This window comes from Bufo bufo, chromosome 11, assembly GCF_905171765.1.
Source record: "Bufo bufo chromosome 11, aBufBuf1.1, whole genome shotgun sequence".
Taxonomy (NCBI): domain Eukaryota; kingdom Metazoa; phylum Chordata; class Amphibia; order Anura; family Bufonidae; genus Bufo; species Bufo bufo.
In genome coordinates this window covers 36,156,705-36,171,312 of record NC_053399.1, presented here as the reverse complement: position 1 = coordinate 36,171,312, position 14,608 = coordinate 36,156,705, and positions in this window count along the sequence as shown.

Here is a 14,608-nt window from a genome sequence, read left to right as displayed (position 1 = left end):
TCAGGAGTAATGTTACGGGCAAGGAATTTACCATTCGCGACTTCATGAACTGCAAGACCCGGGGGGTTATTTATCGGATTGTCTGCCAGTGTGGCAAAGAATACATTGGCAAGACAATCCGTGAATTCCGTAGGCGAGTAGGTGAACACCTCAGTGATGTGGCCAAAGCCAAGGATACCCCAGTGGCCAAACACGTCCATAATGCCCACAATGGCCATGGCCGTCTTTCATTCATGGCCATTGATAAAGTGAATCCACCAACAAGAGGGGGAGACTGGGACAGACTAATCCTACAGAGGGAAGCCAGATGGATATATGATCTTAAGACCATGGCTCCCTTAGGACTTAACGAACAGCTAAATTTTGGTTGTTTTTTGTAAAGGGACCCTTAGTCCCAGCTGTCCCAGTGTGTGCATCCTCCCACTGATAGTTCCAGCTGTCCCTATTTTGCATACATCATGCACCCCGATTCAATAGGGGGCTCACTAAGGGTTAACACTGCACCCCAATCATATATTGAAAGCTACCTTCATAATCCTCCTCCACGTCCCCATCCCCATGCCTCGCCTTCCCTTCTCCTCCCCTGTCTAATGTCATTAAATGCTCACATTCATAAACTTTCTGCCTTTTTGGCTTGCAATCATAGGAGCATTCATGTCTCTTTAAACTGTCAATCTGCACTAAATGCTATTCGTATATTTATAGGAACGCAGGCTATTATGCTTGCTTTCCAGCAGCTGACTCGGACGCCTGAGCACTCCTGGCGTCGGTCAGTTGCCCAGCAACAGGCGCTGCATCTAGCCCGTCTCCCAGCCGCCCCACGTGACCGGACGTTGCGCTGCGCTCCACGGCCTGATGCGGTGCGGTCCACAGGCCGGCCGCCTCGGCTGAGGGGGGCGTGGCGTTCCGATCATGTGACCGGACTATTCCACCCCCAGGGGCGGGTGTTAGACACAGGGCGCGCGCTTTGCTGCTTAAATACAGCGTCCTCATGGCAAACGGTGTGCAGCTGACAATATCAGTTCAGCTGCCCCAGAGGCGCCCCTCTTTGATGAACTTTTGGGGTCCCCCTCTCCTCAGGACCATCAATGTCCCATTATTCCAATCCTATTGATCCACTGATCTAAGGTATGTCCTCATTTCTTTTTCTCCCTAATATATGTGAACCCTTTCATTCTTCTAGATCCTCATGTTGAATACATTTTTCCTTGCAGGATTATATTTGCACATTTTTTGGATCTCTTCCCCTGATGATTTAATCACCTGAAACGTGACACGTTGGGAACCATCCTATAGGGCAACATTAGGGATACCCGCCTTATCTAGGGTAAGGTATCCGGACAGGGCCGCCCCTTGCGGGGTAGGAACTCTGTGTAGATAGGCAGGTGAAATACAGCGCTGCCCCCTCCCCCATTAGGGCTTTTTAGGGACAACGGTTCCCTGCACCAGTCTACAACCTGAACTTACCTACGACTACATCTAACCCTCGGCCCAGACGCGGTATTATTTCCACCACGCTAGGCTGATCCCTATCAGGGGGCGTCTGAATGGTAAGACTGTTCCATACATTCTAGCCATATCGCAAGTATCTGTTTGTGGCGCTATATATTTTATATAAACTACCAGTAAAAGTTATATTTTAAAGCTCTCCCAAATTTGCTATTTTGTTCATTAAATTGTTAGTGAGAGCGCCATTATCTTTAAATTTCTAACACTCCATCCACTATAAAAGAGGAGCCATTAAAAAGTTTGAGTCTATATGGGGACCATGGCTGATGACGCCAGGATTGCCCTCCGGGTGCCTTCTCTCCACTCACTTGGAGGAGGTACCGCTAGGTATTGATAAAAAGGAGATAATTTAGCTTTGTCGGAATATAGGACACACCGGTGATAAGAAATATAACATTACAAACCGGGAAGGGAGAGAGATAGAAGGTCAATATACAATCTTATGTATTTAGTCTTTAACTAATGTTGTACCCATGTGGAATTGATAGAAGTAATCCTGCGCTGCCGCTAGTTCCTGTCCCCTACGTGTCTTTACTGCCCTGGTTTTAATCCAGGGAGTCGCTGCTGGTTATCCAAGGGAGTACCCTGCCCGGATTTACAACAATCTGCCTATTTAGGTAATTAGGGCTTAAGTGGATCCCCGCGCTGAGAAAAAGACACTTCTTTATATCAGTAGTTAAATAAGCCAAGAGCATGTATCTGCAACCAATATGAGTGTGTGCGAAGTGATCTCACCTATACATCCATGTTTCCAGGCGTCCAGATGTTCCCGCTGTAATTGATGGTATGATGCAGGCGAAATCGTTATTCCTTTGCAGCGCTGTAGTAATGTGGCCCCGTCTTCTTGCTTCCCGCTCTGGCCGGTAGCTGGCGTGCTTGCGGGGAAGCCGGAAGGAGTTAGTCAGAGAACGCTCCTGTGTGACGTCACACCTGTGAGTACGGGTGCCTCCAGGGGGAATAAAAAAAGCCTTACAACGTGTTTCGAAACAAACATGTTTCTTCGTCAGAGATAAGCAAGTATGTTAGTCCTCCATATTAAGTAGGCATTCCGTTCCCATGACAACTTCTACACAAAAAGGGAATTGATCTTACGCCTGTTTCCCACTATATTGCTGGCTATCAATACTATCATTCATGGAAGTATATATAATTTTTACTGTAGATATTATACAAACTGCTTCCTTACAGCTATATCTTATTTAAAGGGTAGATAATTAGTAAAACGCAAAGAGTTTGATTTCTTGATTTAGACCCCTAGGTACCAGGCTGTTCAGCCTATATATCCATTTACTTTCACATCGCAACATCTGTTTAATGTAGTCCCCACCTCATGTCCTTTTTTACTTTCTCAATACCGCCAAATATCGAGCCTATAAATTTGCCTCCATGATGTTCTATATAATGACGTGATAAGGGATGGCATCATTATTTTTTCTGTATGTTTTTTTTGTGTGTTCTCCAACTCTTGTTTTAAGAGCCCTTTCAGTTCAACCTACATTATATATATATTTTTTTAACATGGACATTTTATAAAATAGATCACTCCTTTTGTATTACAGGTGATATTATCCTCAATTTTGTACAGGTCTGGACCCTCCCTTAGTTCTCCAATCCTATTTTTATTTTTCACCAATCTTCAAATATTGCATCCAGAAATTATCAAGATCTCAAAATCCATAAGAATGCGAATTAAAAATAAAGGAAGAGGAAATGATAATTTAAAAGAAACATAAATTTGGGGTGTGCCAAGTCGGCTATCATAGCCTTGTACTCCACCATTGGCCAGGGCCTTTTTCTCTGTGGAGACCCTTCCCGATTCGTAATGGCACCTGTCAGGAGTGTCCGCTTTTACCCACTATCTTTGCATTGTTTATAGTACCCCTGGTGGTGTCCATCCGACAGGATCCCTTAATATTTGGGGGTAACAAGCCACACAAAATCAGCTTGTACACAGACGTCATTCTTGCTCTTACAGTCCCCAACTCCTCCTTTCCTGCGGCAATGACTTCCTTTACAAAATTTGGGCAGGTTTTCTATTACAAAGTAAATGAAGGTAAATCTTGTATTTTGAGTGTGGGAATGCCTACTGAACTTAGGGTCCGACTTTCAGCCCAATACCCTTTCTTAATGGAGGTTACTCCTGTGAAGTACTTGGGAATTAATCTTACTTCCTCTATGAGCTCTCTGTATAACTATCATGAATTGCCGGCGGTGGTACCTTAACTCTGTATTAGACAGCCCGATTTAACAGGTCATTGTCAGCAAGGAAACCTTCCTTCCCGTCAATCACCTGCTCACTAGCAGAGGAGACCGCTGTAATTACATGCAACGATCTCCTCCGCAGTACAGGGAGGATGTGCCATCTCTTCCCTATACTGAATCATTGTTTGCCAGCAGTAGATTGCGATTAGACACCACAATCTGCTGCCTGCAAATTATTTTTTTTTAACCGGTCAGGTGACTGGTGCCAGCGTGGAACTGTGTAAATTAGAGATGCTTCGTGACAGATTTCTAGCTTTCTTTGACTACCTGCATGCTCGAGTTTTACTCCCTATTCAAGAATTTTACTGTTTATAATATCCGAGGGTCAGGCACATACATAGTTTGCTGTCTTGCAACAGATTGTGCTTTGTGCTTCTCCTCCCAGATGGGGGAAAATCAGGGGCATTTCCTTGTTTTTCGATACCACAGCTATTTTTGTCGCCATTTCAGAAGTCTATTAACATTGAAAAATGGGAGGACTGGTTTCAAACCTTCCTGTTTCTAAAGTGATTCAACTTAAAGGAGAAACGGTATTCAACAATATCCTTTTAAAATATGGGTAATTTTATTAAATGACAAAAAAGACATGTACATAAAACACATAAAACAAACATAAAAGCAGAGACCATACAGAGTGCCATACAGCCTATCCTCATATGCATCAATATGTACTGCTATTAGCTGTGTGAGAGCTATGTGGGAGCATGCAGGTCAGCATATAATTATAACAGCTGCCTCTGGATGCACTCTCAGCTATCTAGCTAGAACGTATATCAAACATATGGTGCAATTCTACATAGTATGAAGATGGTAATGCGGTGATTCACACCATCATATCAATCTCACGGGTCAATAATAGTTTTTTCAAAATTCTTACCCTATATGGAGCGATAAGTGGATGTGGATAGGTGCTGTGTGGCGTGCTCCTCGACGCACGTTTCGCTTAATTGCTTCTTCAGGAGGGGCTGATTTCCTAATGAATGGGGAGGTCTTTAAATACGACTAATGGCCAATGGCTACATCTGTAGGTATCATGTGACTCCACTACCTTCGACTTCCGATGTGGCGCGTCATGTAGTGGCAAGATGAAAGCTCCAATGGGACTTCCGCCCTCCCGTCTGCGTGATCCCAGTGAGGGCAGAATGCGTCTGACGTCACCAAGATCCTAGCCTGACGGGTTGGATGCACAATTGGATGCGCTTTATTGACGATGTCTTCTTTTTATGGGAGGGTACACAAGATGAACTTAAGAAATTCATCGATACCCTCAATAAGAATGATCGCAACATCTTCTTAACCTTTCAGATGGGGAAAGAGGTCACATTTCTAGACTTGAAAATACAAATAAAAAATGATGGAACTCTGGAAACAGATATCTATAGAAAAGAAACAGCGGTCAACTCACTACTACACGCTGAGTCGTCTCATCCGAAAGCCACCATTAATGGAATACCCACTGGTCAATTTACTAGAATAAAGAGGATCTGCTCCAATAAAGGTAAATACGAAGAACGAAGCCAAGAAATGGTGGAAAGATTTAAAGCCAGGGGATACAGTAAAAGGCAGATCAAAAAAGGAATAGGTAAAACTAAGAAAAGAACTAGAGAACAACTGTTATGCCCCAATCTAATCAAGACTGATTTGCGACCAGATACCAGACTTCTAACTGAATATAATAGCCAATGGTGGCAAATAAAAGACATCTTAAAAAAGCATTGGAACATTTTACAAACTGATGCCACCCTTAACAAATGTATTTCAAAAGAGCCCCTTATCACAGCTAAAAGAGCTAGAAATTTCAAAGACCTATTGGTGCATAGCCATTACATAAGTACCACAGAGAGAGACAATAAAGATAGATTAAAAGGGTCCTTTCCCTGTGGGACGTGTAAGGCATGTAAAAACGTGGTCAAAACAACTGAATTCACTGGCCTGAAGCATAACAAAAAATATAAAATCAGAGAGTATATCTCCTGTTCATCTAAAGGTGTCATTTACCATGCCACATGCCCCTGCAATAAGATATATATAGGGTTAACATCAAGAGAATTCAGGGTACGTGTTAGAGAACACATACGTGACATTGAAAAGAGCAAAGAAGAAAAGGACCTCAATAATCTCAAAACTATACCTAGACACTTTAAATTATACCATCAAAGTGATGAAAAATTATTGAAATTTATAGGTATAGATCAGGTGCATATGGGAATACGGGGAGGAGATCTGAATAAAAAACTGGCCCAAATCGAGAGTAAATGGATTTTTAGGCTGGGAACGATGGCACCAAGGGGATTAAATGAAACCCTTGGATTTAGTTCCTTCCTTTAACTGTAGGAGGTTTTTAGATAAGTTTTAATATTTAAGCTTAGTATTTAATGTATAAGATTTTAATACTGTTGTATTGTAATGATTGTAGAGCTTACCTATACGCATGGAATTGACCGATGGCTGATCTGTAGGAGATCCACTGAACAAATACATGAAGAGGAAAACAAAGAGACAAGATTAAAGAAATGTATGAAAATCATCAGAAAAGACTGGACATTCAATAAGTATATAACCAATGGTTGTATAATATTTGTATGGGCACCACTATATGTCTGTGATAGATGTTAGTGCCCATAAGCTATCTGACATCACCAGGTATATGGATGTGATGGATTTGTGGTTTGATGTGTACATGCGTAGATAAAGGGAGATAAATGGAAGAGATGGTGTCATATATATACATGTTTGGAAAAAGAAAAATTAAATAATATATATGGAGTTAATGGTTTGTATATAATTGGCTCCATGTAATAATTGACCATGAGGGTAGATGATAAATAATAACTTTGATCTTGAAAATAATATAAGACGGACCTAGTAAAACTTAATAAAGTGGATCATAAATGATTAACATGTGTATGCGTGACACCGTATATTCCATAATAATAAAATAATATATGTATGTACCGGGATAATGACAATAATATATTTATGTATTTCCACGACAGCATATATATTATGTATTTGGCCACTTTAGAAGGGCGCTTCATATATTCTTGTAATATTACTAAATAATTTTGGAGAAGTAATATAGCACGTAGACACTTTATATATGGATGGTGGACATAGTCCACATATGCACATGGTATTTTTACCATATATATTTAGCACAAATATGCCTACGACATATTTATTGGCATATATTTCACATTATAATAATTAGCACATCATAGTTTTTTGCACATGACACTTTTATGTAATAGATTTAGCACGAATGCACAAGACACTTTCATGTGCCATAATACATGCACCTTTTAAATAAAATATAAAAAAATCAGTGTCACATAGAAAAATAAAAATAATTATATATATAAAAAAAGATATGTAATTATAATGTGAAATATACATGTATAATAAAATAATGATAATAAAAAATATTAAATTAGAAGATTGTAAATTAATATGTATTAACTATGTATTTATAGTATATATTTTTGATAACATATAGTGATTTAATTAATGTATGTGTATTGTGTAGTTTCTGTAATATATAACGTGTAATTGTTGTCACTTGCACTAAATAAGATAAACTATAATGAGATTATGCATCTTTATGGACACTAATCTCATGTTAACACATGGTGAATATATAATGTATATGGGACTGGTGGTCTATGGTAATGTGGTGATGTCACTTAGGCCCCTTCATATATATGATAGCCGACCACATAACAATAGATAAAAAAATCTCTCACATATAATATCTAGGAGGCAGAATTATTACCCCATAAACACGCCGTATAAATAGATCAACAAGGTATTTAACATCTATATCCAGCCTTTATGACCCTTAACAACTCACCCTCTTATGTATCAGAGTGAACATACTGAGATTTCGGAGCGCGTCATGGGTTGCGGGTGGAAGGACTTGCGCCGTCCCGTCAGGCTAGGATCTTGGTGACGTCAGACGCATTCTGCCCTCACTGGGATCACGCAGACGGGAGGGCGGAAGTCCCATTGGAGCTTTCATCTTGCCACTACATGACGCGCCACATCGGAAGTCGAAGGTAGTGGAGTCACATGATACCTACAGATGTAGCCATTGGCCATTAGTCGTATTTAAAGACCTCCCCATTCATTAGGAAATCAGCCCCTCCTGAAGAAGCAATTAAGCGAAACGTGCGTCGAGGAGCACGCCACACAGCACCTATCCACATCCACTTATCGCTCCATATAGGGTAAGAATTTTGAAAAAACTATTATTGACCCGTGAGATTGATATGATGGTGTGAATCACCGCATTACCATCTTCATACTATGTAGAATTGCACCATATGTTTGATATACGTTCTAGCTAGATAGCTGAGAGTGCATCCAGAGGCAGCTGTTATAATTATATGCTGACCTGCATGCTCCCACATAGCTCTCACACAGCTAATAGCAGTACATATTGATGCATATGAGGATAGGCTGTATGGCACTCTGTATGGTCTCTGCTTTTATGTTTGTTTTATGTGTTTTATGTACATGTCTTTTTTGTCATTTAATAAAATTACCCATATTTTAAAAGGATATTGTTGAATACCGTTTCTCCTTTAAGTTGAATCATATATATATGGTATATCCCTGTTCACAACAGGCTGTGATTATCTAGTTGGATTACTGTTTCTAAAGTGGCAAGAAGCCATCACTTAGCCTAAATGATCCGCCAAGGGCGTGGCAATTTTGAAAAATGCTAAAAAAAAAAAAAAGTTACCCTGCTGTAGTACTTGACCACTGCTATTATACAAAGATCGGATCCTACCTATTCAGATGGATGTTGGAGGAATTGCAGGGGAAAAGGCTGTATTTTTTTTTACATGTGGTGGTCATGCCCCCAACATAGAATAATTTGGGAGAGTTTTTCAGTTTGCCTCCCACTTTTACATTCAGTCCTACAGCCTGACCCTGAATATGGGACACATATGGTCTCCGTTAGGGCTGCACGATATGGGAATTTTGTGCGATTGCGATTAGGGCCCTAAAAATTGCGATAACGATGTGCGATGCGATATTTTAAGGGAATTGTGCTAGAGGTCTATTTGCTTGGATTTTCCCATATGAGCCGCTGGCGCGGCTGGGTATGACGCAGTTATGTGGGGGATCTGCGGAGGACGCAGTTATGTGGGGGATCTGCGGAGGACGCAGTTATGTGGGGGATCTGCGGAGGACGCAGTTATGTGGGGGATCTGCGGAGGACGCAGTTATGTGGGGGATCTGCGGAGGACGCTGTTATGTGGGGGATCTGCGGAGGACGCAGTTATGTGGGGGATCTGCGGAGGACGCAGTTATGTGGGGGATCTGCGGAGGACGCAGTTATGTGGGGGATGTGCGGAGGACGCAGTTATGTGGGGGATCTGCGGAGGACGCAGTTATGTGGGGGATCTGCGGAGGACGCAGTTATGTGGGGGATCTGCGGAGGACGCAGTTATGTGGGGGATCTGCGGAGGACGCTGTTATGGGTTGGATCTGCAGAGGACGCTGTTATGTGGGTGGATCTGCGGATGGCGCTGTTATGTGGGGGATCTGTGGATGACGCTGTTATGTGGGGGACACTTATGGGGGACCTGTGGAGGACACTTATGGGGGACCTGTGGATGGCACTGTTATAGGGGATGTGTGCTATGACACATGGGGCCACGAGGGGGGCCAGCATAAGACACACATATAGCATCTTATGCTGGTCCCCCTCATGGCCCTATGTGTCCTAAACTGCGCACATAACTCTCCTATTCATAAAATGGCCAGCCTCTGTACTTTCACTATAAATGCACTGCAGAGAGCGGCAGCGAGCGAGCCGGCCGGCGCGTGACTGACGTCACTGTCACGCTCCTCCCACTTAATTCAGGAAGCAGGAGCGTGACTAAGGGACGTCAGTCACGCGCCGGCCGGCCGCCTCGCTCGCTGCAGTGCATTCATCGTGAAAGTAAGTACAGAGGCTGAACCTGTTATCAATAGGACATTTTATCAATAGGGGCCCCTTCTTATATAATCGCGGCATTTTCGGGTCGGCCGAATCGCCATATCGCATTTGCCGATTATCACGATTCGATTATTTTTGCGATATATCGTGCAGCCCTAGTCTCCGTACAAGATTCTATTTTCCCATATACTTGCTCCTGCTAGATTAGTTCTCAACAGGCAGGCACTGGAAATCCATGCAGGACCTTACATTGAGGGAATTCTTGGAAGTTTTGCGCCATAACTTTAGTGTGGAATGTCTATTTGCTCCGAGATCATCTTAAAATAGAAAGTTCACATTCCTTTTTTTTTTTGAACATACGTTTCATTGTTTTCAAAAAGGAATGTTACATACATTCTATGAGTTGCATGTTTCATTATACAGTGTAAATAAACAGTATTTAACAATACTACATGAGATGTTTGTCCTCGTCATCCCCAACATAGGGATACCAGGGCAAAATTTATGAACATTACTATAAGGTAACATTGGGAAAGTAAGGAAAGGGGGACGAAAAGAAGGGGAGGCGAAATCTATTAGGACTTTGTTGAATTTGGAATGAAGCCAGTAGTGCCATATAGTTTTAAAATTGGCTTGTTTGTTAGCTATAGAGGCATTGATCATTTCATATAAAAAGTTGTTATTGACAGCGTTTACAATTTCCATCAGTGGAGGAGGGTTTGGATTTTTCCAATAGTAGGCAATTTTCACTCTAGTAGCCACAATCACATGGGTGATAACTGTCCTGATAGTTGGGGGAAATAAATCTAGATCAACGGAGAGTAGGGCTTGAGCTATGGATAGTGAAATTGGGATATTACATATTTGTGTAAGAATAGCATTGACCGAGCTCCAAATCGGCTTAATCTTACTGCATTCCCACCAAATATGTTCCAGATCAGCTTTTTCCGCAGAACATCTCCAACAGACTTGGGATGATAGGGGGTACATCTTAGATAGTTTATAGGGTGTAAAGTACCATCTATAAAGTATTTTCCTAGAATTTGATAACCGAGAGATAGGGATTTGAGAGTAGTTAATGGTTTTCGTAACATTTTCATTATATCAGAGGTGTCAGAGGTCGTGGGGAAATTCGCCCCAGATAAGAAATGTCTGACTTGTAAGTACCTGTAGAAGTCCCTATGGGGAATTTTGAATCTCAAGGACAAGTCTGTGAAAGAGCTTAAAATATTGTTGGTGTAAAGTTGGCTCAGGTTCGTGATTCCTGAGTAAATCCAATTATGGATCTTTAGATTTGGGATACATTTCTCCTCGACCTCTAGGGGAATGTCTGTTAAGGAAATGTTAACAAGGTTCAATTTGGTCGTCAATAGAGTCCAAACTTCAAGTGCAGCTTGGATTGTGGGTGGCATCTCTGGAGAGCGGGAGGATTTCATTAGCGAGTTTGAGATGAAGAATATTTGGGGGTTATCTACACCCATTATATAGTTTGATTGTAATCCAATGTTTGTCGGTCCGGTTTAACCATGTATATCTCATTTGTATTAAAATGCACGCCCTGTAGTATTTAATTATGGAGGGGAATCCTAATCCCCTTTTGGGAATGGGTAGGCACATTACATCTGCTTGGATTCTTGATTTTCTATCTTGCCAAGTATACTTAATAAGCATTTTTTGGATTTCTTTAAAAAAAATTATGGGTATAGAGATTGGGAGGTTTCGAAACAGGTATAGAATTTGTGGTAAAATGAACATTTTAATGGCTGATATTCTTCCCATCCATGATATTTCGCAATTTCTCATCCTATTTAGTTCGTTTTTTATTTTTTCCTTTAAGTTGTTAAGGTTTACTGTTAGCAGATTAGAGAGCGATAGGGTTAGCTTAATTCCAAGGTAAGTGATGTCTTCAGAATTCCACCTAAAGGGGTACTTAGATTTCAACAAGATGAGATCTGAATCTTTTAGACCTAGGTTAAGGACTTGGGTTTTAGCTACGTTTAGGCTATAGTATGAGATGGAGCTGAATGACTTTAATATTTGCATAACGGTGGGTAGGGATATTGTTGGGTTGGTTAGTGCCAGGATAATATTTGGCTAGTACTGCCTTCAAATACCCCCAATGTACTCGATCGAATGCCTTCCCCGCGTCTAGAAAAATAAATGAGGTTGATTATGCGTCTAGTGCTATCTAGGGTTTGTCTTGATTTAACAAAACCTACTTGATCATGGTGAATAAGATGGGGGACACATAAAGATAGTCTATTAGCTAGTAGCTTTGAGTATATTTTTAGGTCAGCGTTCAAAAGAGAGATGGGACGGAAATTTTCAGAAAGATCAAGAGGTTTGCCTGGCTTGGGTATAACTACTATGGTAGCTTGGAGCATTTCTGGTGGTATTTTTCCTGTGGACATTATATGGGAGATAAAATATTTCCAAATGTTTTGAAATATTCATTTGTTAATCCATCAGGGCCTGGGGATTTATTATTTTTGGTTGATTTGATAATGTGCAAAATTTCTGTGACTTCAATTGGTTTGTTGATTTGTTCTAACTGTTCTGGGGAAAGAGTGGGCAGTGAGATACCAGATAGGAATGTATTGATCAGGTCTGGATTTGGTTGTGGTACTGATTTATTGTCTTTAAGGTTGTATAGATTAAAATAATTGGCAAAAGGTATTCGCTATTTCTTGGGGGTTAATTATCTTTTCCTTATTGGAGTTATAAATATATTGTAATTTTTTTCTATTTATTGAGGATTTAACTTTGTTGGCCAATATCTTGCTTGCTCTGTTGCCTTGCGCATAAAATCTCGCTTTTGATCTTCTTAAATTCTGTTCAAAGTTCGTATCTTAGGTCTCTGAGTTGATTTATAACAGTTTATGAAGGGTTTGTTTTGTCTTTCGATTCTAAGTTGGTTATTGCTGCGCATAGTTGTTCTGTACGCATACGGTTTTGCTTTTTTAGATAGGAGGAGATACGTATGAGGTGACCTCTTACAAAAGCCTTATGGGCGCACCAGATTGTAGTGGGTTGGACGTCTGGGGTGGATTTATGCTTAAAATATTCCATGAGTGCTTCTTTGATTTGGGATTGAGTAGAAGGAAGAGACAGCTGATAATTGTTGGTCCTCCAAGGAGTATACGTGGGTTGATTGAAACGTTCTGAGATTTGACAAGATACCGGTGCATGATCAGACCATGTTATGGATCCTATATTAGAGGATGTGACTTTTTGTAAGGTCCATTTGTCCACACTAATATCAAGTCAATTCTCGAGTATTGTTTGCGAGGGTGAGAATTAAAAAGGTATGATCACGCTCTGATGCGTGTAAAACTCTCCAGGCATCATATAGATATTCTGACAATAGGTATTGTGCGAATTGGGAGGAGGGTTGAGAAGTGGTGTGGTTTGATTTATCTATTATTGATGATGGCGGTAAATTGAAATCCCCACATATGACCTTGAAACCTTGTTTAATGGATAAGGCAGTCGTTATTACTTCCTTGATAAATAAGGTGCATATAAGGAGACTAGTGTATATAGGGTATTATTAATGTTGCATACCACTATAACATATCTTCCTTCACTATCATTTATGCTCTGGATCAGATGAAAAGAGAGGGAGTCCTTAATAGCAATGACTACTCCTCTTTTCTTGTTCATTGCCGGTGATGCAAATAAATTGGAGAATTTTTTATGCTCGAGTCTATACATATCAGACTCATTCAAGTGGGTTTTCTTGAATACAGACCACATCACTTTTGAGAGAATTAACTTCCTTCCAAAGTAAAGATCTTTTAATAGGACTATTTAGTCCATTTACATTAATTGAAGACATTTTCATGACCATCGCCGGTAACAAAGGAGTACAGCGTAAGTAACACTGTAAATAGTACAAAATGTAGCAGTGCAAGAGCAGGTACCTTAATCAAGATACTGCAATCGCTCTGTAGCCTAAAACCAAAACCAAAATACAATTTCACTTGTCACCTAGTGTTTAACAGTGGTGTTGCAATAGGAGGGAGGGAATAGGTATGAAGGAGATAATGAATGGAGATTAGGAGGAATAAAAGAATTAGATAAAGATAATCTGAACTAAATTACTTTATCTATAACAAGTAGAAACAATGAAGTCTGGTTCAAAGAGAACCAACTGGATACCAAAATGTATCCAGGTAATGACGGAGGCGGGATTAGTAGTGCAGGTGGGTTATCTCCGTAGAGAACCTGCGGTACAGAATGTAGAACATTTATAGCAGTCTAGTGACCCCTATATAATAGAAAGGATATGTCCTTTGAAGAGGGAAGGAGTATTCTTTCTTGCCGGGGAGAGGATTCAGGTCCACTCTTTGGTCAGGGTAGGAGGTCTTTTCTTCTGGGGTGAGACGGTGTCCTCATCAACCGTAGCTAAGGACCATTTCTGGAGCAGCTTCATGGTGTCGCTTGGGGAGGAGATTGTATGTGTGATTCCGTTCTTGAAGATCAGGAGTTTAACCGGATAGCCCCATTTGTAAGGGATATTATGATCCCTGAGAATTTTAGTAGCGCTTGAAAATTCCCTGCGTCTGTCCAGGGTAGTTGCAGAAAGGTCAGAGAATATTAGTATATTCTTGAATCGGTCAGGTAGGTCTTGTGTTGAATTTGCTGCTTTAAGGATTAGCTTTTTGAAGTGATAGAAGTGCAGCCTGGCGATAATATCTCTGGAAGCAGCGTTAGGAGCGCTTTTGGGTTTAGGGATCCTGTGCGCCCTATCAATTAGTAGATCTTTCTGTTCCGCTGTAGGTACTTAGGCGACAAAGTAATCAGTGAGGAAGTCCTTAAGGCTCAGTTCACACCTGAGTGTTCTGAAAGGAGCGCTCTGTATGCGCGATTGTACGGGCTTTTACA